General features: G+C 48.8%; 2 non-coding genes across 2 annotated transcripts; one reads left to right on the top strand and one right to left on the bottom strand.

Moving 5' to 3' along the window:
• The first annotated feature begins 3,431 nt into the window (after positions 1 to 3,431).
• LOC133045290 (U6 spliceosomal RNA) lies at positions 3,432 to 3,538 on the top strand. The gene has a single exon (XR_009690170.1). It is a non-coding gene; the product is annotated as a U6 spliceosomal RNA (small nuclear RNA).
• Positions 3,539 to 9,951: 6,413 nt separating this feature from the next.
• On the bottom strand, positions 9,952 to 10,031 carry LOC133045346 (small nucleolar RNA U2-19). Its single transcript, XR_009690219.1, has one exon. It is a non-coding gene; the product is annotated as a small nucleolar RNA U2-19 (small nucleolar RNA).
• Positions 10,032 to 10,398: the final 367 nt, after the last annotated feature.

The following is a 10,398-nucleotide window of genomic DNA, read 5'->3' as shown; positions in this document are numbered from 1 at the left end:
AACTCCTCAGGTAATACTGACACCCAGTGAGGATTGAAACCCCCAGCCAAGAAGCACCTAACTTGCTATTTATTAATAAAGCCTCCAGCTTTGGGTAGTTAGGAAAGTGCTGGAGTCAGAAGGAGGCCAGGGGTCAGAGCCTGGCTCCTTCATCTGTAGAATCAGAATTGAGTTGCAGGCTTCTCCTGGGTTGTGTGAGGAAGAAACTAGAAAAACTCCAGAAAGCTCCTGGCCTGGGCCTTGGCTGGGGGAAGACTTGGTAAAAGGACAGCAAATAGTTAAGTGTTGGCGGCATGCAAAACACTGCGCACCCCCTTACAAGTCCCCGTCTCACCTAATCCTCACCAAGACCCCCATTTCCTAGCTGAAGACCCCATCTCTGGGCCTGGCCACCTCCGGGTCTGTCACAGAGCCAGGACTCCCCAGCCCTGGACTGAAAAGCAGGCTGGGACTGGGGTGGGGCAAGGAGGCGTCCAGAAGGCAGCATTTAAGGAGGCGCTGACACTCAGGGTCATGCGAGCATTGAGCGGGTTACTGAGAGCAAGTGCCTCCTTAAATGTGGGGCCCTGGGCCTCGCTGGACTCCCTGGGGTCCCAGCCCTGCTCCAGAGGCTGCCTTCTGAAGTCGCTAGGGTGGATCTCACTCCGAAAGAAGGATGGGGAGGAGGAGGGGTGGCCCGGCCAGGCCAGGCGAAGGCAGCCTTGTTAAATAAAAAGCCTACGTTTTGTTACCATAACAGAATTTTCCTCCCCTTAAGCAGAAAACAAATTAATATGTAAAAGGCAGAATGCACATCAGGAAGATACTTTAATAATTAATAAGTGATGCACGGTGGACTCCACGGTGTAGCACTGTTAGAAATTTAAATTTGGGGCCCGTAAGGCAGACTTTTCAAAGTCTACATTATACTGTCCTTAGAATGAATGAACACATGAACAAATAGAGGAACAGTTTACTAAGTACCTAGCAGTGAGCTTCAGGGGACATGGAGAACAAAGCGATTCCACAGCTGATGTCTATACTCAAGTAACGGAGAGCCTCTGGGGAGAAAAGCACAGTCACTCAGACTCACATGCAGGTTGTGAACTTGGAGAAACAAAGTAGTGGATCCTCATTCTAAAGCTCTTTACTTTTTAATTTATTTATTTATCGACTATGCTGGGTCTTCCTTGCTGAGGTCAAACCAATCACCATTGAACAATGACTTAGTCAGTCATGACTGTGGGATCAAGCCTCCATGAAACCCCCAAAGAACAACTCTGTAGTCCTTTCTTAGACAGCTTCCACGTAGGGAACCAGAAGGCTTTCACATGCCATTGTGTGAGGCCCCGCACCCCACAAGCACAGAGGCTTCCTTGTCTGGGACCTTGCTCCTTCTCTCTCTTCATCTGGCTGTTGATGATGCGTCAGTGATCATTGGTGTCTGACTGTTTGTGACTTCATGAAATGTAGCCCGCCAGACTCTTCTGTCCATAGGATTCTCTGTCCATGGGATTCCCCAGGCAAGAATATTGGAGTGGGTTGCCATGCCCTCCTCCAGGGGATCTTCCCAACCCAGGGATGAAACCCTTGTCTCTTATGTCTCCTGCATTAGCAGGTGGGTTCTTACAACTAGCACCAAAAAAGAAGAGAAAGGTAGATATATGTCAGAGGTGACAGCCTGGCACAGGGAGGTTGGATTCTACAATGAATTGATTCTTCCCAATGTGGTAAGCACCAGAGTAACGGAAAAGGAGTCAAGGGAGATTCAAACTGGAAAAGGGGGTTACCTTAGCTGGAGGCGGCCACAGCGGGCCTTTGGGGGAAAATTCTGGGAAAGTGGAGAAGCAGATAAGTTCGTGCTGATCAGGCTCAGAGGAGGGCAAGGCAGGGCATCCTGCAGAGGAAAGTGCCAGAAGGCCACAGGGAAGGAAGCAGCAGGAGCTCGGTTTTAGAAATAAAAGTAAAAGTAGCCCCACTGAGATGCAAGGAAGAGTGCCAGAGGACAGCACAGCTCACGGCAGCGGCCCTGAGGTGGAGAACCAGTGGTTCATGCCCCTGAGACGGCCATGGAGTGGCCATGTAAATTTTGGGCTGTTCCATGCTTTTTAAAAGTGGACTAAGTTGTGGGGTTTTTTAAAAGTGTTTTCCATAAAAACCTAGATTTCAGATTTTTTTTTTAAATCATAAGATCCGGCCATTCAGGGCTCACGTTTCTGAATAGTAGCCAACAGCTGGAGCGGAGGAGCACTGGAGGTGGAGTTTTAACTTCGGAAGTTGAAACCGAGCTGCTTGTTGGCCCTAAAATGTTGTGTTCACTCGCTCAGTCATGTCCAACTCTTCGGGACCCTAGCCCACCAGGCTCCTCTGTCCATGGAATTTTCCAGGCAAGAATACTGGAGTGGGTTGCCATTTCCTACTCCAAGGCATCTTCCCAACCCAGGGATCTAACCTGTGTCTCTTGGGCCTCCTGTATTGGCAGGCAGATTTTCGTGCTTTCTTCTGGTGTTTCTATGGTCTGTTTGTTTGTAACCATTACATCTTTGATAGCCAGGGAATAAGGCATGAAGCCAGCATCATTCTTTTCCAAATAGCTACACTGTTTCTAGGAGTATTTACTGAATTAGACATCTTTTCCCCCTGGTTTAATGCATCACTTCTGTTATGAGAATTCCATACATACCTAGGTCTATTTGTGGCTCAACTCTTTCACACTTTCTTTTATGTCCTTTGTAGGCTCAGCGGTAAAGAATCCACCTGCCAATACAGGAGACTCAGGTTCAATCCCTGGCCTGGGAAATCCCATGGACAGAGGAGCCTGATGGGCTACAGTCCATCAGGTGGCAAAGAGTTGAACATGGTGTAATGACTAAACAACAAAGTTTCATAGTTTTCTTCTTAAAGGTTAGGTGCATATCGACTTAACTGGTTTTATTGTTATTGTTAGATTTTTTAATTTACATGTATGTATACTTTTTGTTGTATAAGAATATGAGTAACAGAGAAGAGTATGTTAATCATTTATACTGCTAGTTTAAAAAAAAATTATATTCATTTCTAATAGTTTTGTGGTTTAGTGTTTTGGCTTTTATGTTTGCTTTTTATATTTTCCAAGTAATATGATACCATTATTAAAGAATCAAACCATGTCAATAACAACAACAACAAAGAAAATTAGGTTCTGGACTCCTAGGCTGGGTCTTGTAGGCTGTGTCAAGAATTTTGGAAGAGGAACTTCCTTGGTGATCCAGTGGCTGAGACTCCATGCTCCCAGTGCCTGGGGCCAGGTTCCATCTCTGGTCAGGGAACTAGATCTCACATGCTGCAACGAAGAATTCATATGTTGAAACTAGAGATCCCAGATGCCAAAACAAAGATCAAAGATCTTGCATGCTGCAACTAAGACCCAGCACAGGAAATAAATTTTAAATCTTTTTTTTAAAAGAATTTTGGTTCTCGCTTTGGCAGCACATATACTAAAATTGGAACGATACAGGGAAGATTAGCATGGCCCCTGCACAAGGATGATACGCAAATTCATGAAGTGTTCCATATTTTTATGAAAGCAACCTAGATGTCCATTGACAGATGAATGGATAAGGAAGTTGTGGTACATATACACAATGGAATATTAGCCATAAAAAGGAACACATTTGAGTCAGTCCTAATGAGGTGGGTGAACCTAGAACCTATTATAAAGAGTGAAGTAAGTCTGAAAGAGAAAGATAAATGTCATATTCTAATGCTTCCCTGGTGGCTCAGAGGTTAAAGCGTCTGCCTCCAATGCAGGAGACCCGGGTTAAATCCCTGGGTTGGGAAGATCCCCTGGAGAAGGAAATGGTAACCCACTCCAGTATTCTTGCCTGGAGAATCCCATGGATGGAGGAACCTGGTAGGCTACAGTCCACGGGGTCGCAAAGAGTCAGGCACGACTGAGCGACTTCACTTTCTTTTCTTTTAACGCATATATACAGAATCTAAAAAAATGGTACTGAAGAATTTATTTACAGGGCAGCAATGGAGAAACAGACATAGAGACTAGACTTTTGGACATGGGGAGAGGGGAAGAGAGGGTGAGATGTGTGGAGAGAGTAACATGGAAACTTACGTTCAGTTCAGTTCAGTCACTCAGCCGTGTCCAACTCTTTGCAACCCCATGGACCACAGCACACCAGGCCTCCCTGTCCATCACCAACTCCTGAGTTTACCCAAACCCATGTCCCTTGAGTTGGGGATGCCATCCAACCATCTCATCCTCTGTCATCCCCTTCTCCTCCTGCCCTCAATCGTTCCCAGAATCAGGGTCTTTTTCAATGAGTCAGTTCTTCACATCAGGTGGCCAAAGTATTGGAGTTTCAGCTTCAACATCAGACCTTCCAATGAACACCCAGGACTGATCTCCTTTGGGATGGACTGGTTGGATCTCCTTGCAGTCCAAGGGACTCTTACCATACCATTTACCATACCACTTATACTCTTACTCATCACACTTACCATCTGTGAAACAGACAGCCAACAGGAATTTGCTGTAGGCTCAGGAAACTCAAACAGGGGCTCTGGATCAACACAGAGGGGTGGGATGGGGAGGGAGATGGGAGGGAGGTTCAGAAGGGAGGGGATGTATGTATCCCGAAGGCTGATTCATGTTGAGGTTTGACAGAAAACAACAAAATTCTGTAAAGCAATTATTCTTCAACAAAAAATAAACAAATTTTTTAAAAAACAAAAAGAATTTTGCAAGAGATCCAAAGTGCAGTGAAAAGGCAAGATTTTGACATGGGGAGACACAAAATCCTCAGGTCATGATAGGTATGGAGAGGGTACAGGACTGTGATGGGGGGCGGGGAAGTGTAGCTGTGAGGGGACCAGAAGGGAGCCACCCATGAAGGTCCTGGGATAAGATGATGGTGGTTCTGTCCAGGGTTGGGGCAGCGGGATGGCTAGAGGCTTAACACTTGGACTTATACAGAATTAGGCAGCTTTTGCTTTCGTTCCACTCAAAACAACAGAAATTTATCGTCTCACAGTTCTGGAGCTGCGAAGTCCAGAATCAGTGTCACTGGGTCAAAATCAAGGTGTCGCAGAGCTGGAGGCTCTTGCCCCGTCCAGCTTCTGAGGCAGCTGGCTTTCTTTGGCTTGCAGCCACATGGCTCCAGTCTCGGCAGCCATGGTCCCAGGGTCTCCTCTCTGTCTTCAGATCCCCCACTGCCTTTCTGTTAGAGGGATGCATACATGAGGATGCAGTCAGGGCCCACCTGGAAGACCCAGGATAATCCCCACATCTCCAAATCCTCCATTTAATCACATCCGGACTTCCCACCTCTTCCAAATGAGGTAACATTTACAGATTCTGCTATCTGTGGGGGCCATCAATCAACCTACTACATTCCCCTCTCTGACCTTTGATTTTTCTCATCTGTAACCTTTCACACAGGCTTTTATGTACTTGGAGAACACTGTCCAGACAGGACAAGACAGCATGTTTTTCGTATCCTTACCCACCCCTCGGTTATAGGTAACTCACAGCTCTCCTACACACCTCTTCACACCAACACACTCCCTGCCCAGGAATGGAGCCCACACATGCCTTCTTTTATTCCTTCCGGAAATGTGCCTACCCTCTACAATCTGCCAGATGCATTCTGAGCTCTCTGGGCACACAGCAGTGATAAAAACAGACAGAAATCAGGACTTCCCTAGTGGCCCAGTAGCTGAGACTCCACGCTCCTAATGCAGGCGGCCTAGTTTCCATCCCTGGTCGGGGGATTAGACCCCACACACTGCAGCTAGGAGTTTACAAGGCACAACCAAAGATTCTTCCTGCTGCCATAAAGATGGAAGATCCTGTGTGCCGCAACTAAGAGCCAGTGCAGCCAAATAAATATGTAAAAACAAATGTTAAAAAAAAACCCAACACAGTGGGAGGTGGGAGAGAGGTTAAAGAGGGAGGAGACACGTGTATTTTCGGTGACTCATGCTGATGCATGGCGGAGGCTAACACCATATTGTGAAGCAATTTTCCTTCAACTAAAAGTAAATAGGATTGGAAAAAGTCAAAACAAAACATAAATCCCTGGTGCTCGTGGAGCTGGCCTTCCACTGGTGGTGGAGCAGGTAAGGCGACAGACACTTGCTTGGGCTGCCATGGGGACGTGCCACAGACTGTGGGGCTTAAACCACGGACATGTATTGTCTCACAGTTCTGGAGACGACAAGTCCAAAATCAGTGTGTGGGCAAGGAGGGAGAAGGATTTTTCTTTTCTGGGCCTCTCCCCCCTGGTTGGTAGATGGCCATCTTTCCCTTGCCTCTGTTTACCTCATCTGTGTCTAAATTTCCTTCCTGGGACTTCCCTGGAAGTCCAGTGGTTAAGACTCCACACTTCTAAAGCAGGAGGTGTGGGTTCCATCCCTGGTGGGGGAACAAAGATCCCACAAGCCTGTGAGGTGTGGCCAAAAGATTAAAAAAAAAAAAAAGGATGGGGGGGGTACCACTGCTGGGGAAGATGCCTGGATACATTCTGTTATCTGGTGCTGGTCATTTCCTCTGGGGAGGGCATCAAATGATTGGGGAAACTTAATTTTTCCCTGGATACCTTTCTATGTTTTAATTCTTTACCCTGTGTATTCATTTTCTATTCAAAATCGTGTAGATTAACATAATATATGCATTATATCTTTTATCAGGCAGCGTGAAGGTTTCTGACCTCACGCTAACAGCACATGCCGTCCTTGAAAGGTTGAGAATTCTCGGTCTGCTCTCTGCCAAATGATGTCAGCAGAAGCCGGGTGACCTTGAGTGTTGATTTCAGCGGTGGCGTCTTTACAGACACTGGCAACAGTCACTGCCCCCTACAAGGAGTTTCTGGGTTTATGAGGCTAAGAGCCTCTTTACTTATCATGATCTTATCTACTCGGACAGTGTTCGGGGTAACTGGGGCATTGGGGCGGGCAAGAACTTGTCCAAGGTCACACAGTTAGAAGATGCCCGAGCCAGGCTTGAACGCATGTCTTTCTCTGCTGCTTTCCCAAGGCTTAAAGTGACCCTCTTTTGAGGACGTCTGAGGCTGTCCATCAACAAAGGTTTAGGTTTGTCAAGTGCTTCTGTGGCCATCATGTTGCCAAGTCCAGTCAATGGTCTGTTCTCAGGCTGCAGCCAACTTGACTGATCAGGAGCATTCGATGAGGTGGCTGACAGCTTCCTCCTTCAGACACGTTCTCCCCTACGGTTCTAGGAAGCGCCTCTAGGCTGGCTCTCCTCCCGCCTCACCGGAAACTTCTCAGCATCTTTGTGAGTTCACTGTCAGGGCCAAATGTTCCGACCGTGGAGAGCCTCAGGGATTGGTGCTTGGACCTGTGTCTTGTCCCTAGAACCCCCAGTTCTAGGAAATCTCATCCCCTATCATGGCTTTCAGTTTAGCCGCTCAGTCGTGTCTGACTCTGCAACCCCATGGACTGCAGCACACCAGGCTTCCCAGTCCATCACAAACTCCTGGAGACTGCTCAGACTCATGTCCATCGAGTTACTGATGCCATCCAACCGTCTACTCTCTACACGCTGATGCCTCTTCCCACCTCCAGCTCAAATTCCCCCTTCCCCCTACACACCGCCTTGGCTATTCAGTTGCTTCCCTGCCATCTACCAGTATGACTGAGTCCCTCATCCCCTCTCCCGTCCTCCCCCAACCCTCTCCCCCCATTACCGCCACATCTCTGCCACACCGACTCCATCTTCTCAGCAGCTCAGGCCCCCAAACCTTGAAGTCATCCACTCCTCTCCGGCCCCACACAAACCCTATCAGCTGGACTTTCCGAGCAGACCTAGAACCTTACCCCTTCTCTCCACCTCCTCAGTCTCCACTCTGCTCTGGGTCACCTTCACCTGGGGCCTGAAATAGCCCAACAGTCTCTCCATCGGACTCTCTCCTCTTGCCCTCCCCCTTGTCGCTTAGGTCTATTTGCAGCCTCAAAGCCAGAGGTGATCCTTCAGAGTAAGCCAGGCTGTCTCTCCTCTGCTGAAAAGCTGCCAGGGGTTTCCTGTCTCATTGAGGATAACTACGGAGCTCCTGGGACTTCCCTGGTGGTCCGGGGGTGGGGGCGGTTAGGAATCCACCTTCCCATGCAGAGGATGCGAGTTCGATCCCTGGTTGGGGAACTAAGACCCCTCGTGCTGCAGAGCAATGACGCCCACGCGCGGCAGTTAGAGTCCATGCACCAGAGCAAAAGATCTCGCCCGATGCAACTAAGACCCAAAGCAGCCAAACTAGGAAACAAATTGAGCTCCTTAAAATGGTCCCAGTGGCCGTTCTGTTCCTCCCTCCCTCCCTCGGCGCCCTCTGACCTCCTCTGCTGCTGTGTCCTGCCCTGGTGTAAATCCTTCCAGCACTCCTCCAACACCGAGTACTCAGCACCTACACTTGCAGGAAGCTCCCAGGTGGGCCTTCCCCCTCCCCACACCTTTGTGCTTCTCAGCTTCATGCTACGGACGTTTGGGGCTTGTTAGCTTTGTTGAGGGGGTAGCGGGGTGGGGGTGCATTTCTGGATGGTCACCAGCATTCCCGGCCTCCACGTACTGGCTGTCTACAGCATCACCATATCTCCAAAAACTGCCACATGTCCTCTTCGGGGGCAAAATCTCCAGGTAGGGAACCACGGCCCTTCCTGTAATGTATTCTCCAGATACCCTGTGCCTCCTCCCTCGTCTCCTTGGGGCCTCCCCTCAGCTGTCCCCTCCTTTTGGAGGTCTCTGTCCACCCCAAATATCACTGCCGCCCACCACAAACCCCCTGGGTCCCTTCCTGCTGTTTGTCCCCATAGCACTTATCACCACTTCCTGTTTATTATCTGTCTCTTCTCCCTAGACCGTCAGCGTCAGAGGATATTTTTCGAATTCACTGCTGTATCCCCAGCACTTAGAGAAAAGCCTGGCACACAGTAGGCACTCATATATGCTTCTTGAAAGAACAAATCCGTGTCAGGCTTTGCATCAGATGCATGAGCATTAGACCTCGACCCTGAGAGACTTACACTCCAGGCTGGGTGCCGGTAGTAAGGAGACAAAATATATCAGTGCAGTGGCAGGTGGTGATAGTGTCAGGAAGAAAAACAAGCAGGTGTCTTGGTTTCCTAGGCCGGGAGCAAAGTGCCACAAACCGGGTGGCTTAAAGCAATAGAGGTTTATTGTCTTGCCCTCCCAGAGGCCAGAGGTCTGAATCCAAGGTGTTGGTGGGGACTTGTGGGGGCGGGGAATCCTCCCTTGTCTCCTCGCTTCTGCTGGTCTCCCAGCTCTCTTGGGCATCCCGAGGCTTGTAAATCCTGCAGACCGATCCTCCATCTACACAAGGCCTTCTCCCCGTGCGTCTCCACAGCGTCTTCCCTCTGTGCATGTCTGTCCAAAGGTCCCTTTTGAATAAGGGCACCACTCTTCTTAGATGAGGGCACACCCCCATGACCCCATTTCATTTTGACCTCTGTACAGATCCTACTTCCCCAGAGGCCACATTCTCAGCTGGGGGTGGGGGGGAGGGGGCAGTGGTCCATTACGTTTCTTGGCGGGGACAGCACAGTTCAGCCCCCAACAGTTCGGCGTGGGATGAGGGGGTGCTGGCAAGGCTTCTGAGTTGCTGGCATCCTGAATGAAGGCAGGGGGTGAGTCCTGTGGCTTTCTGAGGGAAGGGCATTCCAAGCACAGGGAATAGCCAGTGCAAAGTGGCATGCCAGGGTACCTACCTCAAAATGCTGGGAGGATTCAGTGGCTTAATATATGAAAAATGTTGATTCGAGCCTCACCTGGAGACCAAAAAATAGTCAGCAGGCAGTTAACATGAGTTATTATTACTGTTACTATTATTTGTCCTTTTTTTTTTTTTTTTTACACACACACACACACTCACCCATCAATAAAGTTCTCAGTAATCTACTGTCACTTTTACTCACACACAAACACACACACACTTTATTTTAAATTCTTTAGCTTCTCAGAACTACAGAGATCATGTATCAGGTAGACTAAAAGGTCTTCTGATGCTCAGATTTGGCTATTTTCATCATTGATCCACTTCAGTAAGAGCAGATGTCAGAGAATTATTTGTCCTTTTAACAGGCTCCGATGCGACGTCTGCTCTGGAGTAGGCAGCCTTCTAGGGCTGGGGATACACAACGAACTAGCCAGACAGCATCCTGTCTTTTTGGGGCTGAACGTCTAGCTGGGGGAGACCAAGAATCCAATAAGTCAGCAGAGAACAGCCCGTGGTGTGATTGCTGACAGGGCTCAATGCAACAGGGTGATGTCATACAGGGTGGCTGCTGGGCGGGGCTGGGGCGCCTCCACTGGTTAAAGCCATCAAGGAAGGCTTCTGGGAGGAGGTGACCTTGGAGCTGAAGGCTCTTTCCTCCAGGGGACGTTCGTGGAGAAAGGTCCAC

This window comes from Dama dama, chromosome 23 (genome assembly GCF_033118175.1).
Source record: "Dama dama isolate Ldn47 chromosome 23, ASM3311817v1, whole genome shotgun sequence".
NCBI lineage: Eukaryota > Metazoa > Chordata > Mammalia > Artiodactyla > Cervidae > Dama > Dama dama.
This window is presented reverse-complemented; position numbering and strand designations above follow the sequence as displayed.